Consider the following 25,505-nt stretch of genomic DNA (forward strand, 5'->3'; position numbering starts at 1 on the left):
CTGCGAAGCAACAATTTTTCCACCACAGATACAACAGGCCTCAGCCTGGCATAATAGAATTTGAACCACGCTTCGCTAATTGGTCGCGCCCGGCCGGCCGAATCCTGTGTATAAATTGTATTATTCTGAAAACTTCATAAATAAACTAAATACATATTCTAGAATACCCGATGCGTTAGAATCGGGCCACCATCTAGTATTAAATAAGCAGCAGATAGTAATGGAGCTTTTGGAGGTATGCAGTGAGAGCTATGTACTCACATACAGAGCCTGCAGACCTTGCACTGATGTGGATATGCGCACTCCCCTGCCTACCTAGTGCTGCAATCTCAGGACCCCTGAATTAGCACTAAAAAGGACTGCTGGTTGGCTGAACAGTTGCAGACCTACACTAACTATTAAAAGCACAATTCTGACCCTTTCTCAGCAGCAGCTCTCCCTACACTAGCTAAGTCCAGAGCAAAATGCGGTGAGCAGGGCAGAGCCAGGTCTCTTATAGACCTGATGATGCTGTGTGGCCAGCCAATCACTGTAATACCACAACAAAGATGGCTGTGTGCATGGCTGACAATTCCTGCACAGTCATTGGTGCTCTAAAGAGTGTCAGAATTGCAGGGTGGAGACTTGAGCTCCCGTCAAATAATCCCGGAAATACTCGCTGCTCGCCGAGTACACCGAGCATAGTGATACTCGGGCAAGTGCCGAGTAGTGGTGAGCATGTACGCTCATCACTACTGCTCTTGTCTTCATATGATTTGAAAGAAGAGAACATCTATCTCTGCCAAGGGCTTGAGAACAGGATTGCTCAATGATGGATTGTGGGTATCCACTCTCTTAAAATTACTTATGGAGATCCTTTGCTTGTGTTCTGAATTTGCTGGTAAGCATACAGCTACTCCTGATAAGCCCTTTGGGTATACCCCTTCTCAAAACTATTGGCTAATGGCAATCCCACTTCAGTAAGCTGTTGGTGGAAGTTGGCTTACGATATGTGAGTGTGATTGAATGAAAATTGTTTTCCTTATGTATGTGGAGATCCAGAAAAGCAATCGCCCTGGCATTCCATTCACATGTAAAACTCAACACAATGGTATTAACATTAAGGAGATCAAAAAAGGAAAGAAAATAGACCTCTGAGCCAGACCAAAGTATGAAGATATCATAATTGTATCTGACACATAGATCCATAATGGGGAGTCACCTTCTATCCCAATCCTCAAAAACTATGGTTTCCTCCCACCAGCCCAGGAACAATTTGGCATAGGTGGGAGCACAGTGGATCCCCATCGAATTGCCCCTGAGGTGGTGGAAGTATTTCCTGTTAAATAAAAAATAATTGTGTGTGAAGACAAAGGACAGACTGTCCAGAAGAAACTGATTGTGTTCCACACATTGAATTGCTCTAGTACTCAGATAGTGTCTTGTTGCTTCCAAATTCTTCTCATGTGGTATGCTGCTTTAGAGCGCATCCGCATCTATCGAGGCCAAGATGACATGATTCTCTACAGCCACCTCCTCCAACTAGGAGAGAAGATGTAAAGTGCCCCAAATATACAATAGGAGAGTAGTAACGAAGGGGTGCAACACCTTGTCAATATTTACCCCCGCATCTATGTGATGGATCCTATTTCTGATACTATGGGGCATCCTTTTAATTATTTCAGACCCTTATGTATCTTGGACATTTCATAGAACATGGGAGTAGTGGGAACTTCTGGGACAAGAAGTTTGAATTCACTTTCAAATAGATATGAGGGATTTCTCCCTAGCAGCTTCCAGTTATTAGTGTATATCTGGAAAGAATTAGATGGTAGTGTCTCATAAGGTCTCATAGCAGGGCCGGCGTCAGCACCCGGCGCACCCGGGCAAGTGCCGGGTCCCTGGCGAGACAGGGGGGCCCACTCACACTGGGATACTGCTGCGCACACACACTGTTCAGCAGGGCCGCTGTCAGAGCATTAATGCCCTGACTGGCGTATGGGGCCAGATGAACAGAGGGGAACCGCATCGGTCAGGTCCCATCCTGACCTCATGGAGCCGTCATTAACTTCTCCCTCCTCACTATTCTCCTCAGCCGGGGGAGCGCACTCAGCGCACGGAATGAGTGCATGGTGTGGCAGTGGAGCGGGAAAGGAACAGGAACAGCCCCTGGGAGAGAGGAGAGCTGGGCTGCGAACTGTCTGGTGCTGTGTCCGCAGCTAGCTCCGGGATGTTCCTCATCCAGCAGTGGCCAGTCTGTGGATGCCCAGCCGTGCACTATGGCAGTGGCGGAAGTCACCGGGAGCAGCAGCTGAATGGTAGCAGCAACACCTCCAGCACCGGCGAGGAGAGGATCATGAGGCGCATCTTCCAAACCTGTGATGGGAAGGTGATGGCTATATCAGCAGGTATGGGGGGGCGCATCTTTCCACCTTACTCCTGAATAGTTGGCTGCAGGGGGCACTTATTCCCCTGTGAGTGCAGGAGGCCTGCCTGAGAGCCCTTTTGCCCACTGCTGATGCCACCCTCCGGGCCCTGGGGGCACAGGGGCTCCACTCATTCTGCCCTGGTACAGCACCTGTCCCCCCCTGCCCCTGTGCTGCCCACCTTTCCTGGGTACAGCAGGGGGAATCTGCTGGCAGGGTCAGTCCTCAGGGCGATGCTCCTATTGCCCTGAGAGGAGGAGTTATTTCTAGAAATTCCTGACATTTGTACCCATGTACTTAGAACAGTTTATGAAGAGCAGCACTGGCACAACATGAGACATCTCAGGATGTGACATTCGGGCCCAGTCTTATATGATTTATGGGAGATATGACACATCAGAAGCTACTTTTACACTTCTCCGTCGGTACGGGACCGTCGCAATGCGTCGGGCCGACGTACCGACGGACGCTGTGAATAACTGCAAGACGTGGGCATCCGCTGCCCATTCTGTGCTGTCAAAAATGGCGGATGCGACGCACAAAAAAATGTTACATGGAACTTTTTTGTGCCAACGGTCCGCCAAAACATGACGCATCCTTCGCACGATGGATGCGACGTGTGGCAATCCGTCGCAATGCGTCGCTGATGCAAGTCTATGGAGAAAAAACGCATCCTGCAGGCAACTTTGCAGGATGCGTTTTTCTCCAAAACGACGCATTGCGACGTACGTCACACGACGCTAGTGTGAAAGTAGACTTAGTTTACCTAAGGCCATGTTCACACTGAAGTGTAAGTGCACTAGAATCTGAAGCAAAAAATCTGTGGCTGACCCTATGGTGCTCGCTGTGGGGTCTGCGTCTGGAATATCCCATCCCATCCCATTGTGTACAGCCAACCACTGCAGTGTCCAGGAAGATTGTTCACTACTGTAGGTGACATGTCACAGGTTAAAAAAAATCCACTGGAATGACCAGCAGCGCTGATTACCCACTGGAGATTTGGGGGAGATTTGTGGGTAGTTCATATGAAAATCTGCTCTGTGGAGACTAACTCTAAGGTCGGCTCATACTGAGGTGTTTTTTCTCAGCTTTTGCAGTAGAAAATCTTTAAAAAAAAAACTCCAGTAGCAAAACACTGCTAAAAACCCTCTGTGTGAACATGTCCTAACAAGAGGAAAAACAATGTTTTTCAAGAAAAAACTGTTCAGAAATCATTACTTTTCTCTTGCGTTGTGCAAACCTAAAACCTCCTTTATATTAGTAGTTTCTGGACTTTACCTGAGCTCTTTTTCAACACTTTATTCTTGCTGGACTTTTTTCTTTGAGGCGGGAGCGTCTTACTGACATTTGATGGACTTTAAAAAAAAATCTTTACAACAAATAAGAAAACAGTAGCTTTTTTTTTTTTTAAAGCCGTCGCTCAAAGCACTGTGTTCTACATTACAAGCATAGTGGATGAGATTTATAGAAATCCCATGCCGACTGTGCTTCTATTTACCGCTGCGTAAACTCATCTGTGGCACGGGTTTACAAGCCGCAGCATGTTGATTATCTGCAGCGGAGACGCTAGTCTGCATAGTCTCACCCATAGCCATTCATTTGATGCAGTAAATCCGCATGGTTCACTGAACACATGCGGATTTACCTGCATGATTAGGACACAGCGTTTTGGATGCAGCGAAAATACTCTGTGTCCAAAACATTGCTATATCCTGATCGTGGGGACATAGCCTAACCTGTGGATTAACCCCATATCTGCCTACTAATAGTGTTTGGGGACATGACAAGTTCCCTCTATTGAGTATATCTGTGCATCATGAATCGTGGTATGTGTTAAAGGGGGGGCCCACTGAGACTCTTTCGCCCGGGGCCCTCAAAAACCTGGAGCCGGCCCTGTCTCATAGTATAGCAAAACAGATCCCCAGATATTTCTGATGGTCAAGCAAAAAAAGATTGCCTCTCTTGTTGGAGGGCTTGATAATCAAATCACCATTGTTTTGAAGGTTGTAAAGGGCAACTGATTCCTCCTCGGACAGCTTTTGAACATGGTCCAAGTTTCTGCGTGTAATTTTGTGCCTGTCATCTTTCACCAATTTAAAAAATATATCAATGGTAGTAAATTCCTTATTGTGAGGCATTTGAGTGCTTCTCCTTTATAGATCTGTAAAAAATTCCCTATGTTTTTTTTGTTTTCTTGTAGTAGGCCCATAAGCACCTGGAAACTCTCTATGTCTTCATCTCAGAGTCGCAGCTGGTGACATTGTTCTTTGTTATGATTCTGAAAGAACAATTTCCATTTGAGGTTCTTACCAAAAATGTTAGGCTCTTTGACCCACGCAAAACAATTATAGCCATTAGCTGGAATGAAGTTGAACACTTTCTGTAGTACACCAAACTCCTCTTTATTCAAATCATATGTTAGATTAATAATTTGCCTCCGCATAATTATTGTCTTTTCTCAGGTCGCAGCGTGTTGGGGCTCTCTGTTCTAAAAAAGAAAGTGACAAAGAGGAAGAATGTGAAGAGGGCCTGTTTCCAATGGGTGGTACAAATGTACCTCTCCATGTTCCCACCTGTCTGCTGAGACTCCTGTTTGCCTCCTGCCATGGGGGTTCACTCTATAGTGTATTACCCCCTTCTCTGTGTCTGATGCAACAGCGTCAGACGATGACACCTCAGGGGATCATAGGATAGAGAAATTGTATGCATGATATTCTATAAATTCTGGCAGATCCCTGGTAAATTTTGTATGTTTCCAATCAGGGACTGGAATTTTTCCACTGATGTCTGTAATATATTTTTCCGTCTATTAATCCCTTTCTGACATCTGGTGTAAATGTACGCCGATGTTGGACTCCCTCCTTTGATGTTGGTTCTGGCACTAATCCCATATCTTTCTGGCACGTCAGCTGTTTTGAACAGCTGGCATTAACCTCTAACAGCAGCAGGTGGAATTACAATGCACCAGCGGCTGTTGACTAGTTAAATGTCGCTGTCACTCTCTGACAGTTGTACTTAATGCGCTTCTGGCAAGCATGACGGAAAAACCGCCCATTGGTGACCCTGTTACATGATCGCGGGTCAAAGATGTGTTGGCATGACAACCAGAAGTTTCCAGCAGATCTCTACGGTTGTCACTGCCGGATTTCTACGAGAGCCACCCAGTGGTCGGCGCTCATAGCAAGTGAGCAATTCTGCTACACACAGGCGATCTGATTATCGCCTGTATGTAGCAGAGCCGATCGGGTTATTCAGCTTCTAGTCTCCCATGGAGACTATTGAACCATGCCAAAAGTAAAAATAGTTTTAAAAATATTAAAAAAATAAAAATATATAAAATTTCAAATCACTCCCCTTTCGCCCTATTCAAAATAAAATAATAAAAAAACAAACATACACGTATTTGGTATCGTCGTGTTCAGAATAGCCCGATCTATCAATATCAAAAAATAATTAACCCTATTGCTGAAAGTTGTAATGAGAAAAAAAGTTAAAATGCCAACATTTTTTGGTTGCTGCAACATTGCATAAAAATGCAATAATGGGAGATCAAAAGATTGTATCTGCATCAAAATGGTATCATTAAAAACATCAGCTTAGAAATAAAAAAAAAGCCCTCACCCAACCAAAAATCATGAAAAATGGAGACATTATTGGAAAATGGAGCTAATTTATTTATATTTTTAAACAAACTTCAGAATTTTTTTTCACCACTCCAAAAAGAACCTATACATGTTTGGTGTCTTTGAACCCATAATGACCTGGAGAATCATAATTGCAGGTCAGTTTTAGCATTTAGTGAACATGGTTAAAAAACAAAAAAACAACTCTACACTTTTTTTGCAATTTCACAGCCCTTGGAATTTTTTCCCCGTTTTCCAGTACATGATATGTTAAAACCAATGGTGTTATTCAAAAGTACAACTCGTTCCAAAAAAAAAGACCAAAAAAAAGTTATGGCTCTGGGAAGAAGGAGAGCAAAAAATTAAAATGCAAAACCAAAAATACCAAAGGTCGTTAAGGGGTTAAAATCAGGATCTGAATTACATTTTAGAAGTTTCTCAATTTGCTCATTTAATTTCTTTGTTAAATCTTCAAAGTATTGTTTTTCTTCAGTAAGGAACAAACTCACAAACCTAACTGAAGACTCAACTGACTCTATATACCAGGCTGTCAACAATTGGGGGTTGGTCGTGCGGGGAGATGGGCAGATGTTAATCCTCAGACCTTTAGGGACAATATTTTTCTTAATACAATTTTCCAGGTCCTTAATTTCCCACCATGCTCTGATGTTATCTTTGTAGCATAAATAGACTTCCTTGAAAAGGGTTTTTAATGATGTGATGTTGGCTCCACCAAGGGGGGTCCAACTAATAGAAAACAGCTCATTAGTTTCTTCCACCCAGAGATCTGTATTAATAGGTCCTATCAGGAAACTGGCCATGCTAAATCAAAACAGTTCAAACATATAAATAGTATCTTCAAGGGACAAACGAGTGCATACATACAACCTTTTGCAGGCTGATATTTTAATGATAGGTTTCTTAGAAAATCACCTCAAAAACACTTTAGTGCACAATAACAAAGAGACAAAATAGTCCCAATAGTCTAGAACAAAACTGAAATCATAAAGATATTAAATAAATACAGTAAGTTATGCTTCTTCTGTTTCTCTTTTCCGCCAACTATACAAAGATGCAGCATTGGTACCATTCAAAGACACAGGAATATTAGATTAATGTAATAGTATATACAGGTGCTTCTCACAAAATTAGAATATCATCAAAAAGTTAATTTATTTAAGTTCTTCACTACAAAAAGAGAAACTCATATATAGAGTGATTACAAACATAGTGATCTATTTCAAGTGTTTATTTCTGTTGATGATTATGGCTTACAGCCAATGAGAATCCAAAAGTCATTATCTCAGTAAATTAGAATAATTAACAAAAAAATCCTGCAAATGCTTCCTAAGCATTTAAAAAGGTCCATATTAAAAACCACAGCCTTGAAAGGATTGTTAAGAAAAGGCCATTCAAAAATTTGGGGGAAATTCACAAGGAGTGGACTGCTGCTGGAATCATTCCTTCAAGAGCCATCACACACAGATGTATCCAGGACATGGGCTACAAGTGTCGCATACCTTGTGTCAAGCCACTCATGTCTAGAGATAAGTGAATATTTCAATGTTTGGTTCGGATCACAATTGCTGAGTTTGCAACATTCGCCAATTACCGAAATTTGTCAAATATTCTCCAAACATAGCCGAATTCCATTCATGTCAATGGGAGGCAATAACAAACGCATGCACAACACCTTATAATGGCCCCAAATATTGCTAAGCCACATCAAATGAGGGACAGACACCAGGAAGGTGGCCTCAATTCACCCACAGTACAAATTGTAGCATGGCACTGCAGCAATCAGCCAGACATGAGGCTTCGGAGTCTAGGACAGCATTTGCAGCTTTCAATTGAACATCACAGTAAGACGAGAAGGGTGAGGGATCGGTGTGGGGCCCCTTTGCTGGAATGTCTGTTACTACATGCAACGCCTCTACCTGCTTTCATGCAGAGCCACACTAAGGTGGCCCAAATATCAGTTTCGTAGACTACCATTGTCAGAAAAATTTAAAGATAGTAACACGGGTAGTTGAGTCTAACGAAGTGGAGGCCTTACGGTCTCAGAGGTCTACTGCTACAGGCAACATGCATGAAGGAGAACCAACCAGCAGTTTTCACATTTCCAAAAATTATTGGCAGACACCACCAAAGTGGCATCAATTTCACCACAGTAGAAATAGTATAATAGGGACCAACAGGTCATCCAGTACACCCAATCCAGCAGATGGACACCCAACCAGGAGTGTTCACATTTAAACAAATGAGGGCCTTACACCACAGAAGTGGCAGAAGTTTCACAAGAGTAGAAAAAGTATATTTTGGACCGACAGGTCTTCCACTACCAAGTTATTTGCAACAGGCAAACTTGTAATGGTTACGTTTATCAAAGTTCACAGCCCCCGGGTTTCCTGACAGCTGTGAGGCCCAGAAAGCTTAAATTAGTCTTTAATGGACACTTTAAGTTTACTTGATATCCTGGCTGCTGGGAACTAGGGTTAAAAGTAGTGATGAGCGAACATGCTCATCACTGCTCCTTACTTGCTTGAGTATCAGGGTGCTCGAGGTGCTTGTTACTTGGCGAGTATTTTTGAATGCTCGTGTCCTCACCTCGCATGTTTGATGATTTTTAGACTGATAAAAAACATACGGAGATTGTCTGCCAGTAACTGTAATGCCGTAGCCATGTTGGTAGTGGCATTGCTTTGATTGGTTGGCTGCAACGCGTCTATATAGGATGCTATGCTCAGCACAGTGTACCAATGGAAACAGGCAGAGCAGGGATGGGTGCTGCTGTACTAAGGACAGTGTTTTAGAAGCGTAAAGGCAGAAATTAGACACCATTTATATTTCTTTCCACTGCAACAACAGCCCTTATTAGTATAAATCAAATTGTTATCCGAATGAATCCTACATTAATGGGAGCAGGTAAACAAATGTGACAACTTGATAAATTATCTTTCAAATATTATACTTTATTATCAAAATTATTTCAGAAGGCAAAAACAACATATAATTTCATAAAACAACAGGTGCCCCTTGTGTGAGGGATTGCACAGCAAATAACCATCCAAAAAGTCTAATTACTATATTAGGTCTAAGTGAACAATATCATAATTAGAGATGAGCTATCATTTCAAGTTTCGATTCGGTTTCATTCGCTGGACGATTAGACGTTTGCCAAACATGTTCGCTGAAAGGTTCGCCAAACGTACCCGAGCGCCATTAAATTCAGTGAGAGGCCAAACCAAACATTTTCACAACACCTTAACCCCTTTCTGACATCTGACGTACTATCCCGTCGAGGTGGGGTGGGCCCGTATGACCACCGACGGGATAGTACGTCATACGCGATCGGCCGCGCTCACGGGGGGAGCGCGGCCAATCGCAGCCGGGTGTCAGCTGCATATCACAGCTGACATCCGGCACTATGTGCCAGGAGCGGTCACGGACCGCCCCCGGCACATTAACCCCCGGCACACCGCGATCAAACATGATGAGGGGGCTCCCTGCGGGCTTCCCTGAGACCCCCGGAGCAACGCGATGTGATCGCGTTGCTTCGAGGGTCTCCTACCTCCCTCCTCGCCGCAGGTCCCAGATCCAAGATGGCCGCGGCATCCGGGTCCTGCAGGGAGGGAGGTGGCTTACCGAGTGTCTACTCAGAGCAGACACTTGGTAAGCCTGCAGCCCTGCACAGCAGATCGCAGATCTGGCAGAGTGCTGTGCACACTGCCAGATCAATGATCTGTGATGTCCCCCCCTGGGACAAAGTAAAAAAGTAAAAAAAAAAATCCCCACATGTGTGTAAAAAAAAAATAAAAAAAATATCCTAAATAAAGAAAAAAAAAATATTATTCCCATAAATACATTTCTTTAGCTAAATAAAATAAAAAAACAATAAAAGTACACATATTTAGTATCGCCGCGTCCGTAACGACCCAACCTATAAAACTGCCCCACTAGTTAACCCCTTCAGTAAACACCGTAAGAAAAAAAACAACTTTATTATCATACCGCCGAACAAAAAGTGGAATAACACACGATCAAAAAGACTGATATAAATAACTATGGTACCGCTGAAAACGTCATCTTGTCCCGCAAAAAACTAGCTGCAATACAGCATCATCAGCAAAAAAATAAAAAAGTTATAGTCCTGAGAATAAAGCGATACCAAAATAATTATTTTTTCTATAAAATAGTTTTTATCGTATAAAAGCGCCAAAACATAAAAAAAATGATATAAATGAGATATCGCTGTAATCGTACTGACCCGTCGAATAAAACTGCTTTATCAATTTTACCAAACGCGGAATGGTATAAACGCCTCCCCCAAAAGAAATTCATGAATAGCTGGTTTTTGATCACTCTGCCTCACAAAAATCGGAATAAAAAGCGATCAAAAAATGTCACGTGTCCGAAAATGTTACCAATAGAAACGTCAACTCGTCCCACAAAAAACAAGATCTCACATGACTCTGTGGACTCAAATATGGAAAAATTACAGCTCTCAAAATGTGGTAACGCAAAAAATATTTTTTCCAATGAAAAGCGTCTTTCAGTGTGTGACAGCTGCCAATCATAAAAATCCGCTAAATAACCCGCTATAAAAGTAAATCAAACCCCCCTTCATCACCCCCTTAGTTAGGGAAAAATAAAAAAATTAAAAAATGTATTTATTTCCATTTTCCCATTAGGGTTAGGGTTAGGGCTAGAGTTAGGACTAGAGTTAGGGCTAGGGTTAGAGTTAGGGCAAGGGTTAGGGCTAGGGTTAAGGTTAGGGCTAGGGTTGGGGCTAGGGTTAGGGCTAGGGTTAGGGCTAGGGTTGGGGCTAGGGTTAGAGTTGGGGCTAGGGTTAGGGCTAGGGTTGGGGCTAGGGTTAGGGCTAGGGTTAGGGCTAGGGTTAGGGCTAGTGTTACGGCTAGTGTTAGGGCTAGGGTTGGGGCTAGGGTTGGGGCTACAGTTAGGGTTGGGGCTAAGGATAGGGTTAGGGTTTGGATTACATTTACGGTTGGGAATAGGGTTGGGTGTGTCTGGGTTAGAGGAGTGGTTAGGGTTACTGTTGGGATTAGGGTAAGGGGTGTGTTTGGATTAGGGTTTCAGTTATAATTGGGGGGTTTCCACTGTTTAGGCACATCAGGGGCTCTCCAAACGGGACATGGCATCCGATCTGAATTCCAGCCAATTCTGCGTTGAAAAAGGAAAACAGTGCTCCTTCCCTTCCGAGCTCTGTCATGCGCCCAAACAGGGGTTTACCCCAACATATGGGGTATCAGCGTACTCTTTTGGGGTCCAATTTATCCTGATACCCTTGTGAAAATACAAAACTGGGGGCTAAATATCATTTTTGTGAAAAAAAAAAGAATTTTTATTTTCACGGCTCTGCGTTATAAACTGTAGTGAAACACTTGGGGGTTCAAAGTTCTCACAACACATCTAGATAAGTTCCTTGGGGGGTCTAGTTTCCAATATGGGGTCACTTGTGGGGGGTTTGTACTGTTTGGGTACATCAGGGGCTCTGCAAATGCAACGTGACGCCTGCAGACCAATCCATTTAAGTCTGCATTCCAAATGGCGCTCCTTCCCTTCCGAGCTCTGTCATGCGCCCAAACAGTGGTTCCTCCCCACATATGGGGTATCAGCGTACTCAGGACAAATTGGACAATAACGTTTGGGGTCCAATTTATCCTGATACCCTTGTGAAAATACAAAACTGGGGGCTAAAATTCATTTTTGTGAAAAAAAAAATAATTTTTATTTTCACGGCTCTGCGTTATAAACTGTAGTGAAACACTTGGGGGTTCAAAGCTATCAAAAAACATCTAGATAAGTTCCTTAGGGGGTCTACTTTCCAAAATGGTGTCACTTGTGGGGGTTTTTAATGTTTAGGCACATCAGGGGCTCTCCAAACGCAACATGGCATCCCATCTTAATTCCAGTCAATTTTGCATTGAAAAGTAAAATAGCGCTCCTTCCCTTCCGAGCTCTGCTATGCGCCCAAACAGTGGTTTACCCCCACATATGGGGTATCGTCGTACTCAGGACAAATTGCACAACAACTTTTGTGGTCTAATTTCTTCTCTTACCCTTGGGGAAATAAAAAAATGGGGGCGAAAAGATCATTTTTGTGAAAACATATGATTTTTTATTTTTACGGCTCTGCATTATAAACTTCTGTGAAGCAGTTGTTGGGTCAAAGTGCTCACCACACATCTAGATAAGATCCTTAGGGGGTCTACTTTCCAAAATGGTGTCACTTGTGGGGGGTTTCAATGTTTAGGCACATCAGGGGCTCTCCAAATGCAACATGGCGTCCCATCTCAATTCCAGTCAATTTTGCATTGAAAAGTCAAATGGCGCTCCTTTCCTTCCGAGCTCTGCCATGCGCCCAAACAGTGGTTTACCCCCACATATGGGGTATCAGCGTACTCAGGACAAATTGTACAACAAATTTTGTGGTCTATTTTCTCCTGTTACCCTTGGTAAAATAAAACAAATTGGAGCTGAAATAAATTTTGTGTGAAAAAAAGTTAAATGTTTATTTTTATTTAATCATTCCAAAAATTCCTGTGAAACACCTGAACGGTTAATAAACTTCTTGAAAGTGGTTTTGAGTACCCTGAGGGGTGCAGTTTTTAGAATGGTGTCACACTTGGGTATTTTCTATCATATAGACCCCTCAAAATGACTTCAAATGAGATGTGGTCCCTAAAAAAAAATGGTGTTGTAAAAATGAGAAATTGCTGGTCAACTTTTAACCTTTATAACTCCGTCACAAAAAAAAATTTTTGTTCCAAAATTGTGCTGATGTAAAGTAGACATGTGGGAAATGTTACTTATTAAGTATTTTGCGTGACATATGTCTGTGATTTAAGGGCATAAAAATTCAAAGTTGGAAAATTGCAAAATTTTCAAAATTTTCGCCAAATATTCATTTTTTTCACAAATAAACACAAGTTATATCGAAGAAATTTTACCACTATCATGAAGTACAATATGTCATGAGAAAACAATGTCAGAATCGCCAAGATCCGTTGAAGTGTTCCAGAGTTATAACCTCATAAAGGGACAGTGGTCAGAATTGTAAAAATTGGCACGGTCATTAACGTGCAAACCACCCTTGGGGGTGAAGGGGTTAAGGGGTGACAAAAAGCTTCTAAAACAGCCACAATTAGAGGTAGACACCATGAAAACAGGTATCAATTGATCCACAGTAGAAATTTGCAAATGGCACAGCAGCAGTCAGCCATGGGCCATGCATTAAGTATCAAGGTTTGGCCCAGCATTTACAGCTTTGAGGTAGAGGTATATCTGTGTGTTATGACCATAGAGTTGATACTGAAAGCCGTGAAACTCCATGAGATGTCCCAGGCTGAATGTTTAGAAGGAGTACTGCATGGGCCCTAAAACTGAACCTTGGGGGACACTGACAGATAGGGGGCGATATGAGGGGGTGGTGTGTGAGTGGGAGACACTGAATGTCCTTTCTGTTAGGTATGAGGATATCGAATATAGGGCTAAGTCTATGATGTCAAGAGATGAGAGAGTCTGTAGTAAGAGGGAATGGTCCACTGTGTCGAAGGCAGGTGAGAAGTCCAGGAGGAGGAGGACAAAGTAGTGTCGCTTGGATTTGGCGGTTGGTATGTCATTGTTGACTTTAGTTACAGCAGTTTCAGTGGAATGGTACAATTGGAGGCCAGATTGTAAATGGTCAGAGGAAGCAGGAGGACAGATTTGAGGACAGTTCAAAATGGACGTGTTGTTCCACTAGTTGTGAGGCATAGGGGAGAAGTGATATGGGTCGATAGCTATACACAAAGGATGGGTCAAGGGAGGACTTTTTGAGGATGGGTGTGATCGAGCTATGTCTGAAGCATGAGGGGAAGAAAACAGTTGTTAGTGACAGGTTGAAGTGGTGGATTAGTTTGGGGATGAAGACTGTTGTAAGGTTTGGAATAAGATGAGAGGGGATTGGGTCAAGTTCACAGGTGGTGGAGCATGATATGGACAGTAAAGAGGAAAGTTTATTTTCTGTGATGGTGAAGTTGGCTTTGGAGGAGGAGAGTTGAGTAGTTATGAGGAGGGGCTGTGGGGACTTTAAGCAGAAGCTTTGCTGTCATGGGCTCCATCCCTGTCCCTAACACTAGGGGGCGCTCTAGCTTGCCCTGCTCCCAGTGATACTTCAGATGGCAAAGATGTCAGGGCCTTTGCCCTAGCCTTATGAGATGAGAGGGGATTGGGTCAAGTTCACAGGTGGTGAAGCGTGATTTGGAGAGTAAAGAGGAAAGTTTATTTTCTGTGATGGTGAAGTTGGCTTTGGAGGAGTGCTGAGTAGTTATGAGGAGGGGCTGTGGGGACTTTAGACAGAAGCTTTGCTGTCAGGGCCTCCATCCCTGTGCCAAACACTAGGGGGAGCTCTAGCTTGCCCTGCTCCCCGTGATACTTGAGATGGCAAAGATGTCAGGGCCTTCGCCCTAGCCTTATCTCTTGAGTCAGCTCTTACTCTGTTCTCTTCCCCCACTCAGGGAAGAGGGGGTGCTACTGTGCACCATAGTACACCAACCCGACAAACAAGGCAACACAAACAAGGGTTAACAGAAAACTCCAGGCATACAAAATATTCACTCACATGTAACAGAGGAATGCATTGGGGTGTGAAGGTAGTGTTAGGTACATGGAAGGAGCCCCTGGTCCCATGTCACACGACACCTGTGTCCAGTTTTGGGTACCACATTTTAAAAAAGACATCAACAAACTGGAGCAAGTTCAGAGAAGAGCGAAAAGAATAGTGACAGACCTACAAACCATGTCCTTTGAGGAAAGGTTACAGGATTTGTAAATGCTTAGCTTGCAAAAAAAGAAGACTGCGAGGAGAATTAATAGCTGTCTACAAATATCTCAAGGGCTGTCTGTTATGGACCTGGTGGTTAGGAGCACCCGAAATGACCTGATAGTTAAAACAGAAAAACCTGGGACAAGCTCTGAGAAGGTGGTAACTCTACTGACCGCAATCCCTAATCCTATCACACACACTAGAAATAGCCTTGGAGCGTACCTAACTCTCCCTAGACGCCTCTTCACAGCCTAAGAGCTAACTACCCCTAAAGATAGAAATAGCAGCCTACCTTGCCTCATAGAAATTCCCCAAAGTAAAGGTAGCCCCCCACAAATATTAACTGTGAGTTAAGAGGAAAGTAACAAACACAGGAATGAAACAGATTTTAGCAAAGGAGGCCGAATCTTCTCTAGATAGACAGAGGATAGGAAAGGGAACTATGCGGTCAGTATAAAAACTACAAAACCCACGCAGAGTGTGCAAAAAGACCTCCACACCGACTCACGGTGTGGAGGTGCAGCTCTGCACCCCCAGAGCTTCCAGCTAGCAAGGAAATATCATAATAGCAAGCTGGACTAGAAACATAGCATGTACTGAAAAATATATACAAAAACTGATGAACAGCAAATGACTAGCAAGGACTTAGCTTCTGCTGGAGTAGACAGGTCATCAGAGAAATCCAAGAGAGATCTGAACCAGTACTGAGACATTGACAGCTGGCATGAACTAACGACCTGGGCAGAGTTAAATAGGGAAGCCAGCAGAAGCAATAAACGAGGGCAGCTGAGAAAGCCAACCTCAAAGATCAGCAGTTCCACTCAAAGCCACCAGAGGGTGTCCAAGGACAGAACTCACCAAAGCACCATTCACGACCACAGGAGGGAGCCCGAGAACGGAATTCACAACAGTACCCCCCCTTGAGGAGGGGTCACCGAACCCTCACCAGAGCCCCCAGGCCGATCAGGACGAGCCAAATGAAAGGCACAAACCAAATCGGCAGCATGGACATCGGAGGCAACAACCCAAGAATTATCCTCCTGACCATAGCCCTTCCATTTAACCAGGTACTAAAGCTTCCGTCTCGAAATACGAGAATCCAAAATCTTCTCCACCACATACTCCAACTCCCCCTCAACCAACACCGGAGCAGGAGGATCAACGGAAGGAACCATAGGAGCCACATATCTCCGCAACAACGACCTATGGAACACATTATGGATGGCAAAAGAAGTTGGAAGGGCCAAACGAAACGACACAGGATTGATAATTTCAGAAATCTTATAAGGACCAATGAAACGAGGCTTGAACTTAGGAGAAGAAACCTTCATAGGAACATAACGAGAAGACAACCAAACCAAATCCCCAACACGAAGTCGGGGACCAACACAGCGACGGCGGTTAGCAAAACGTTGCGCCTTCTCCTGAGACAACGTCAAATTGTCCAGCACGTGAGTCCAAATTTGTTGCAACCTGTCCACCACAGAATCCACAGCAGGACAGTCAGAAGGCTCAACCTGCCCTGAAGAAAAACGAGGATGAAAACCAGAATTACAAAAAAAAGGCGAAACCAAAGTAGCAGAACTAGCCCGATTATTAAGGGCGAACTCGGCCAATGGCAAGAAGGTCACCCAATCATCCTGATCAGCAGAAACAAAGCATCTCAGATAGGTTTCCAAGGTCTGATTGGTTCGTTCGGTTTGGCCATTTGTCTGAGGATGGAACGCTGAAGAAAAAGACAAATCAATGCCCATCTTAGCACAAAAGGACCGCCAAAACCTAGAAAAAAATTGGGAACCTCTGTCCGACACAATGTTCTCCGGAATGCCATGTAAACGAACCACATGCTGAAAAAATAATGGAACCAAATCAGAGGAGGAAGGCAATTTAGGCAAGGGTACCAAATGGACCATCTTAGAAAACCGATCACAAACCACCCAGATGACAGACATCCTTTGAGAGACAGGAAGATCAGAAATAAAATCCATGGAAATATGTGTCCAGGGCCTCTTCGGGACAGGCAAAGGCAAAAGCAACCCACTGGCACGAGAACAGCAAGGTTTGGCCCGAGCACAAGTCCCACAGGACTGCACAAAAGAACGCACATCCCGTGACAAGGAAGGCCACCAAAAGGACCTGGCAACCAAATCTCTGGTACCAAAAATCCCAGGATGACCAGCCAACACTGAACAATGAACCTCAGAAATAACCCTATTAGTCCATCTATCAGGGACAAACAGTTTCTCCACTGGACAGCGGTCAGGTCTATCAGCCTGAAACTCCTGCAGCACCCGCCGCAAATCAGGGGAGATGGCAGTCAGAATCACCCCCTCTTTAAGAATACCAGCCGGCTCAGGGACTCCCGGAGAATCAGGCAAAAAACTCCTAGAAAGGGCATCAGCCTTCACATTCTTAGATCCCGGAAGGTATGAGACCACAAAATCAAAATGGGAGAAAAACAGGGACCATCGAGCCTGTCTAGGGTTCAACCGCTTGGCGGACTCGAGGTAAGTCAGATTCTTGTGATCAGTCAGGACCACCACATGATGTTTGGCTCCCTCAAGCCAATGTCGCCACTCCTCGAATGCCCACTTCATAGCCAAAAACTCCCGATTGCCAACATCATAATTACGCTCAGCAGGCGAAAACTTTCTAGAAAAGAAAGCACACGGCTTCATCAAGGAGCCATCAGAACTTCTCTGAGACAAAACAGCCCCTGCCCCAATCTCAGAAGCATCAACCTCGACCTGAAAAGGGAGCAAAACATCTGGCTGACGCAACACAGGGGCCGAAGTAAAACGATGTTTAAGCTCCTGAAAAGCCTCAACGGCCGCAGGTGACCAATTCACCACATCAGCGCCTTTCTTCGTCAAATCAGTCAAAGGCTTAACCACACTAGAAAAATTAGCGATGAAGCGACGGTAAAAATTAGCAAAGCCCAGGAACTTCTGAAGACTCTTCACAGATGTAGGTTGAGTCCAATCATAAATGGCCTGAACTTTAACAGGATCCATCTCAATAGTAGAAGGGGAAAAAATGAAGCCCAAAAAGGAAACCTTCTGAACTCCAAAGAGGCATTTAGAGCCCTTCTCAAACAACGCATTAGCACGAAGGACCTGGAACACCATCCTGACCTGCCTTACATGAGACTCCCAATCATCCGAAAAGACCAAAATATCATCCAAATATACGATCATGAACCTATCCAGATACTTCCGGAAGATGTCGTGCATAAAGGACTGAAACACAGATGGAGCATTAGAAAGCCCGAATGGCATCACCAGGTACTCAAAATGGCCCTTGGGCGTATTAAATGCTGTTTTCCATTCATCGCCCTGTTTAATACGCACAAGATTATACGCCCCTCGAAGGTCAATCTTGGTAAACCAACTAGCCCCCTTAATCCGAGCAAACAAATCAGACAACAGAGGCAAAAGGCAAAGGGTACTGAAATTTGACCGTGATTTTATTGAGAAGGCGGTAATCTATACAGGGTCTCAGAGAACCATCCTTCTTGGCCACAAAAAAGAACCCTGCTCCCAACGGCGACAAAGACGGGCGAATATGCCCTTTCTCCAAGGACTCCTTTACATAACTCCGCATAGCGGCATGTTCTGGCACAGATAAATTAAACAGTTGGCCCTTAGGGAACTTACTACCAGGAATCAAATTAATAGCGCAATCACAGTCCCTATGAGGAGGTAGGGCACTGGACTTGGGCTCATCAAATACATCCTGGTAATCCGACAAAAACTCAGGGACTTCAGAAGGAGTGGAAGAAGAAATTGACATCAAATGAACATCACCATGTATCCCTTGACAACCCCAACTAGACACAGACATTGATTTCCAATCCAGTACTGGATTATGAACCTGTAACCATGGCAAACCCAACACGACAACATCATGCAAATTATGCAACACCAAAAAGCGAATATTTTCCTGATGTGCGGCAGCTATGTACATGGTCAGCTGAGTCCAGTACTGAGGTTTATTCTTGGCCAATGGCGTAGCATCAATCCCCCTTAAGGGAATAGGACTCTGCAAAGGCTCCAAGGAAAAACCACAGCGCCTGGCAAACTCCAAGTCCATCAAGTTCAGGGCAGCGCCCGAATCCACAAATGCCATAACAGAGTAGGACGACAATGAGCAAATCAGAGTAACAGATAAGAGAAATTTAGGCTGCAAGTACTAATGGTGACAGACCTAGCGAACCTCTTAGTGCGCTTAGGACAAGCAGAGATAGCATGAGAGGAGTCACCACATTAAAAACACAGCCCATTCTGACGTCTGTGTTCTTGCCGTTCAGCTCTGGTCAAAGTCCTATCACATTGCATAGGCTCAGGCCTCCGCTCAGAGGACACCGCAAAATGGTGCACAATTTTGCGTTTGCGCAAACGCCGATCTATCTGAATGGCCAAAGACATTGACTCATTCAGACCAGCAGGCGTGGGGAACCATAACATCCTTAAGGGCTTCAGAAAGACCCTTTCTGAAAATTGCTGCCAGGGCACACTCATTCCATTGGGTAAGCACAGACCACTTTCTAAACTTCTGGCAATATGCTTCTGCTTCATCCTGACCCTGGCATAGAGTCAGCAAGATCTTTTCTGCCTGATCCACAGAATTAGGTTCGTCATAAAGCAATCCAAGCGCTAGAAAAAATGCATACACATTAAGCAATGCAGGATTTCCTGGCTCAAGGGAGAATGCCCAGTCTTGCGGATCACCACGCTACAAAGAAATAATAATCTTTACTTGCTGAATGGGATCACCAGAGGAGCGGGGTTTCAGAGCAAGAAACAGTCTGGAATTATTTTTGAAATTCAAAAATTTAGATCTATCCCCAGAAAACAAATCAGGAATTGGAATTCTAGGCTCTAACATCGGATTCTGAACTACATAATCTTGAATACTCTGTACCCTAGCAGTGAGTTGATCCACACAAGAGGACAAACCTTGAATATCCATATCTACACCTGAGTCCTGACCCACCCAGAGGTTAAGGGGAAAAGAAAGACAAAACAAGCTGCAAAGAAAAAAAATTGACTCAGAACTTCTCTTATCCCTCTTTTGAGATGCATCAACACTTTGTAGGCCAGCTGTACTGTTATGGACCTGGTGGTTAGGAGCACCCGAAATGACGTGATGGTTAAAACAGAAAAACCTGGGACAAGTTCTGAGAAGGTGGTAACTCTACTGACCGCAATCCCTAATCCTATCACACACACTAGAAATAGCCGTGGAGCGTACCTAACTCTCCCTAGACGCCTCTTCACAGCCTAAGAGCTAACTACCCCTAAAGATAGAAATAGCAGCCTACCTTGCCTCAGAGAAATTCCCCAAAGTAAAGGTAGCCCCCCACAAATATTAACTGTGAGTTAAGAGGAAAGTAACAAACACAGGAATGAAACAGATTTTAGCAAAGGAGGCCGAATCTTCTCTAGATAGACAGAGGATAGGAAAGGGAACTATGCGGTCAGTATAAAAACTACAAAACCCACGCAGAGTGTGCAAAAAGACCTCCACACCGACTCACGGTGTGGAGGTGCAGCTCTGCACCCCCAGAGCTTCCAGCTGGCAAGGAAATATCATAATAGCAAGCTGGACTAGAAACATAGCATGTACTGAAAAATATATACAAAAACCGATGAACAGCAAATGACTAGCAAGGACTTAGCTTCTGCTGGAGTAGACAGGTCATCAGAGAAATCCTAGAGAGATCTGAACCAGTACTGAGACATTGACAGCTGGCATGAACTAACGACCTGGGCAGAGTTAAATAGGGAAGCCAGCAGAAGCAATAAACGAGGGCAGCTGAGAAAGCCAACCTCAAAGATCAGCAGTTCCACTCAAAGCCACCAGAGGGTGTCCAAGGACAGAACTCACCAAAGTACCATTCACGACCACAGGAGGGAGCCCGAGAACGGAATTCACAACAGCTGTCACATTGTAGAAGGATCATCTTTATTCTCATTTGCACAAGGAAAGACTAAAAGCAATGGGATGAAACTGAATGAGAGGAGACAGATTAAATATTAGAAAAAACTTTTTGACAGTAAGGGTGGAACAGGCTACCACAGGAAGTGGTGAGTTCTCCTTCCATGAAAGTCTTCTAACAAAGGCTGGACAGACATCTATCTGGGATGATTTAGTGAATCCTGCTTTGAGCAGGGGGTTGGACCAGATGACCCAGGAGGTCTCTTCCAACACTACTATTATATGATTCTATGATTCTATGGGAATACACCAAAACAGAGAAGGATAAGGAGTTACCAAGCATACAAATGAAGCAACAGTCATTAATAACTCCTTAGTGGCTAACTGAGCTGAGCTGTGAACACAGGAATTTCCAACATGGCCGATTAACCCCTGTTCTGCTAGAAGAAATAAACACATTTAACATGAAGAAGTGCATCTTCTCAGTGCCGGAGTAGGAGCAATCAGACGCTGTGGTCTTCTGGCTCCACACTGTCGGGGTAACCCAGCGACATTTGCAGTATGTTGTCATTTTTCTGAGGCAAAATCTTCAGCTGAGATGAGTGGATAGGGAGGGGGAGCTGTGGGACGAGGAGAGAATTGCAAGTATTGAATAGCTGTTTAATGTTGTGAGACAGGGATGATAAGAGAGATGAGAAGTAGGTTTGTTTTGCTGCAGTGAAAAAGTGTGCAGCATTTTGACAACTTTTTTTTACTGGATGGGCTACTTGACTCCCTTTCTTTAAAGGCCAGAATGTGCTGCAGTGGATGGCAAGCTCTGCATCAAGTGTTACCCTCTTTGTGTGTCTCAGAGGCTGAAATTTGTGAGAGGCCACGAGAAGTGGCTAGAGATAGAAGCTGAGATGCAGTTGGGGAGTTGGGCTGTTGAAGTGTCCCAAGATAAGGGTTGGCAATTTTGAGGACATGACGTGTGAAAAGTGAGAAGAAAAGAAAAGTGCTCAATAAAGTGGGTGGGTGAGCATGGGGGACAGTATTTGACCACAACTTTGAGGGAGAGGGGATAGAAGACCCTGATGGTGTGAACCTCAAAAGAAGATTGGCGTCCAATTGACCTGTCTATTTTTTTAAATAGAATTGGTGGTGGCAGAGTGTAGTGTGGGGTTATCATGGAGTTAGCAGTGATTGTACAGCGGTATATACAGATATTGCTCTGATGCTCGCTGTTAGTTTTCCCATAATTGTTGGGAATGGCCTGTGGCCTCCTCGGTTGATTGACGCCCACTCATGTAATTGTCTGGATGATATGTGCCAGCTGAGAGCTATTTGCTACAAAGATCTCAGCGCTTGTTTCTGCATGACTCATGGCCTGTGATCTCTGAATACTGGAATGCCACTCCAATCTGTTGGGCACGGAAATGCAGCCTTAATGTAGGGTTCGTTCAGATAACAATTTGATTTATACTAATTTGGGCTGTTGTTGCAGTGGAAAGAAATATAAATGGTGTCTAATCTCTGCCTTTACACAACTAAAATGCTGTCCTTAGTTCAGCAGCACCCCTCCCTGCTCTGCCTGTTTCCATTGTACACTGTGCTGAGCATAGCATCCTATATAGACGCTATGCAGCCAGCCAATCATAGTAATGCCGCTACCAACATGGCTATGGCATTACAATGACTGGCAGGCAATCCTTGTATGTTTGTTATCAGTCTAATAAGCACCAAACATGCAAGATGGGGACACGAGCATGCACACGAGCATTCAAAAATACTCGCCGAGTAACGAGCATCTCAAGCATCCTGATACTCGAGCGAGTAAGGAGCAGTGACGAGTATGCTCGCTCATCACTACTTTTAACCTTAGTTCAAAGCCTCTTGGTGTCTCAGCAACTGGGAACTCCAGTAAATTTAAAATCTCCATTAAACACTAATTTAAGTTTTCTGGGCCTCACAGCTGTCAGGAGATCCAAGGGCTGTGAACACCGGTAAACTTAACCATTATAAGTTTGCCTGTTGCAAATAGCTTGGTGTTCCATGCATTATTTATGGTTGCTCCTGAGGATGGAAGCCTGGAGGCAGCGGAGGCCTGTGGAATACAAGTAAGTCTGATGCACGCCATTCACTACAGCACTCTGGGACTGAGACACCCCTTGCCTCTAAAGTGGCAGAGCAAAAGCTGACAGAAGCTTGGTCCCAACTACCTCTCTGCCCCTCTTTATATTTGGCTTAGTTGGCCAAATTGTTCCATGCATCAATAAAACTTGACAGAAGAGGGGCAGGAACCAGTGAAAGCAAAGATGGCATGGAGCACCAAAAACAAAAGGTCAGTGGCGTGAAATGTTAAAATTGACCCACCCATCATGATCATAAGATAATTTGCACAAAGATTCATCCAACCCAGAAAGAGACTTGTGCAGAGAGTCCAGCTGAATAGGTGAGCTGAAAGAAAAAGAAACCATGTCCGTAACAGCAAGTCAATGGAGAATGGACGGGGACTGCCATAAAATAGGCAGGTGAGCTGGAAGAAGCTCCACCCATGTAAAGGTGGAGCTATGATGGGCCTCATAAACCTGAAGATACTATGCTATTTGTGGATACTGAGTCAGCAAAGGAAAAACACTGTCCGTCTGGAGGAGAGGAAGACGAGGAGCAGACCAGACTGGCAGCAGAGGGCGCAGATGCTTGGGGCCCAAAATTGGCTAACTTCATGGAGCCATTAAGGCCAGAATCAAGGCTGCTGTCTACACTGCTGGGATTCAAGCTAACTGCGTAAGGGAGAAGCAGAATTCAGCAAATACACAGCCCCCTGAGGAAGCCCACGCGAAATGCGCATTGGGACTGCGCGGTCTGACCTATTGCCTGGATATAATTGGGTGAGATTTCATTTTGATACAAGATTTGCACTATCTACACCTTGGTTACATATATAAGGAGTTTATCCCGGTCTTGTAATATACAGTATGTATATATATATATATATATATGTATATATATATATATATATATATATATATTGAATAGGTGTCGACCCTCTCTATACTAGTTCTACTCTATTGCAATTGATGCCACTTTGTTGGTGTCTGCCACTAATGTTTGTAAATGTGTAGACTCCTGGTTTAGTCTTCATGCATGTTGCCTGTAACAGTAGGCCTCCAATACCGTCAGGCCACCATTTCCTTGGACTCAACTATTCGTGTTACTATCTTTACATTTTTCTGACAATGGTAGTCTACACAACTTATATTTGTGCCACCTGAGTGTGGCACAGCATGAAAGCAGATGGAGGTGTTGCATGTGGTTTCAGGGCTCCCAGCAAAGGAGGCCTACACAGATCCCTCACCCACCTTGTCTTACTTACTTATGACATTCAAATGAAAGCTGTAAATGCTTTCCCAGACCCCAATACCTCATACCTGGCTGATTGCTGCAGTGCCATGCCACAATTTGTACTGTGGGTAAATTAAGGCCACTTTCCTGTTGTCTGTCCCTTATTTGATGTGTTTTGGCAGCATTTGGGGCCGTTATAAGATGTTGTGCATGCGTTTGTTTTTGCCTCCCATTGAGTTGAATGGCGTTCAGGTATGTTCGGCGAATATTCGACAAATTCATAGGCGAATATTGCAAATTCAGCTATCGTAATCCGAACCGAACATTGAAATCTTCACTCATCTCTAATATTTATATTTGACTCAACGTGTCTGTAAACTCTCTTACCAGTAGGGAAACAAGTAGGGAAACATTGGCTATTAAAAGTTATAAGATGCATACCTTCATACTGTCCTTTCATTTATTCTCTGCTTTGGTGGATCTATTGCTATTGCAAATAGACATTTTTCAAAAATGAGAAATTGGACTCCTGTGGGAAATATGAACTGTTACAAACTGATAACTGTAGGCAGATGGGAAAAAGGAGAAAGCACAGATCATTAATAGTACCAGCATTACTTAGAATGAATGAGCTGTAACATTTTGATTATCGTGTCTGAATGAGTTACACATATGCAAAGTAATATGTCGACAGTCCATTGATACTGAAAAAAAATTAAATTAAAGTTAACGTGCAGGTAAAATACATTATAATGCACATGAGCTGTCTCATGATAAGTCTTGCTATTCATCTATACACTATAGAAATAATAAAACAAAATTATTTTCAAGCTGCATTAACTTACTTCACTAGATTCTTTTGATGAATATGTAATTTCCATAACCAATATCAAGTATCAATCACAAGATACTTTAATATACATTTCATCTCCTTCCAGACAATGGCGACACATTACTATAGTAAACCAAAATGCAATAAATTGAATGCAGAAATCAACAGTGCATTGTAATGGGTGCATTAACAATAGGCTGCCAGGGTATTAAAGCAGCTGTGGTTAGTCAGGCAAAATATGTTTTTAATTCAAGTCTTTAATTCATTCAGTACTTTGCATATATATTAATATCATGAATCAATCAACAAAATCACCTGACTAATAACGCACAAAAAATGACTGCAGACACAATGGAAAAAATAATACAAATAATTGTGCTGTTCAAAGGTCATAAAGCAAAACTGAACAAATATTTAAGATATTATATATATATATATATATATATATATATATATATATATATATATATATATATATATATATATATATATATACATACACTGTGTTCCAAATTATTATGCAAATAGCATTTCCTCATATTTTCTCTAAATTA

The sequence above is a fragment of the Ranitomeya variabilis genome, chromosome 1, assembly GCF_051348905.1.
Source record: "Ranitomeya variabilis isolate aRanVar5 chromosome 1, aRanVar5.hap1, whole genome shotgun sequence".
Lineage (NCBI taxonomy): Eukaryota > Metazoa > Chordata > Amphibia > Anura > Dendrobatidae > Ranitomeya > Ranitomeya variabilis.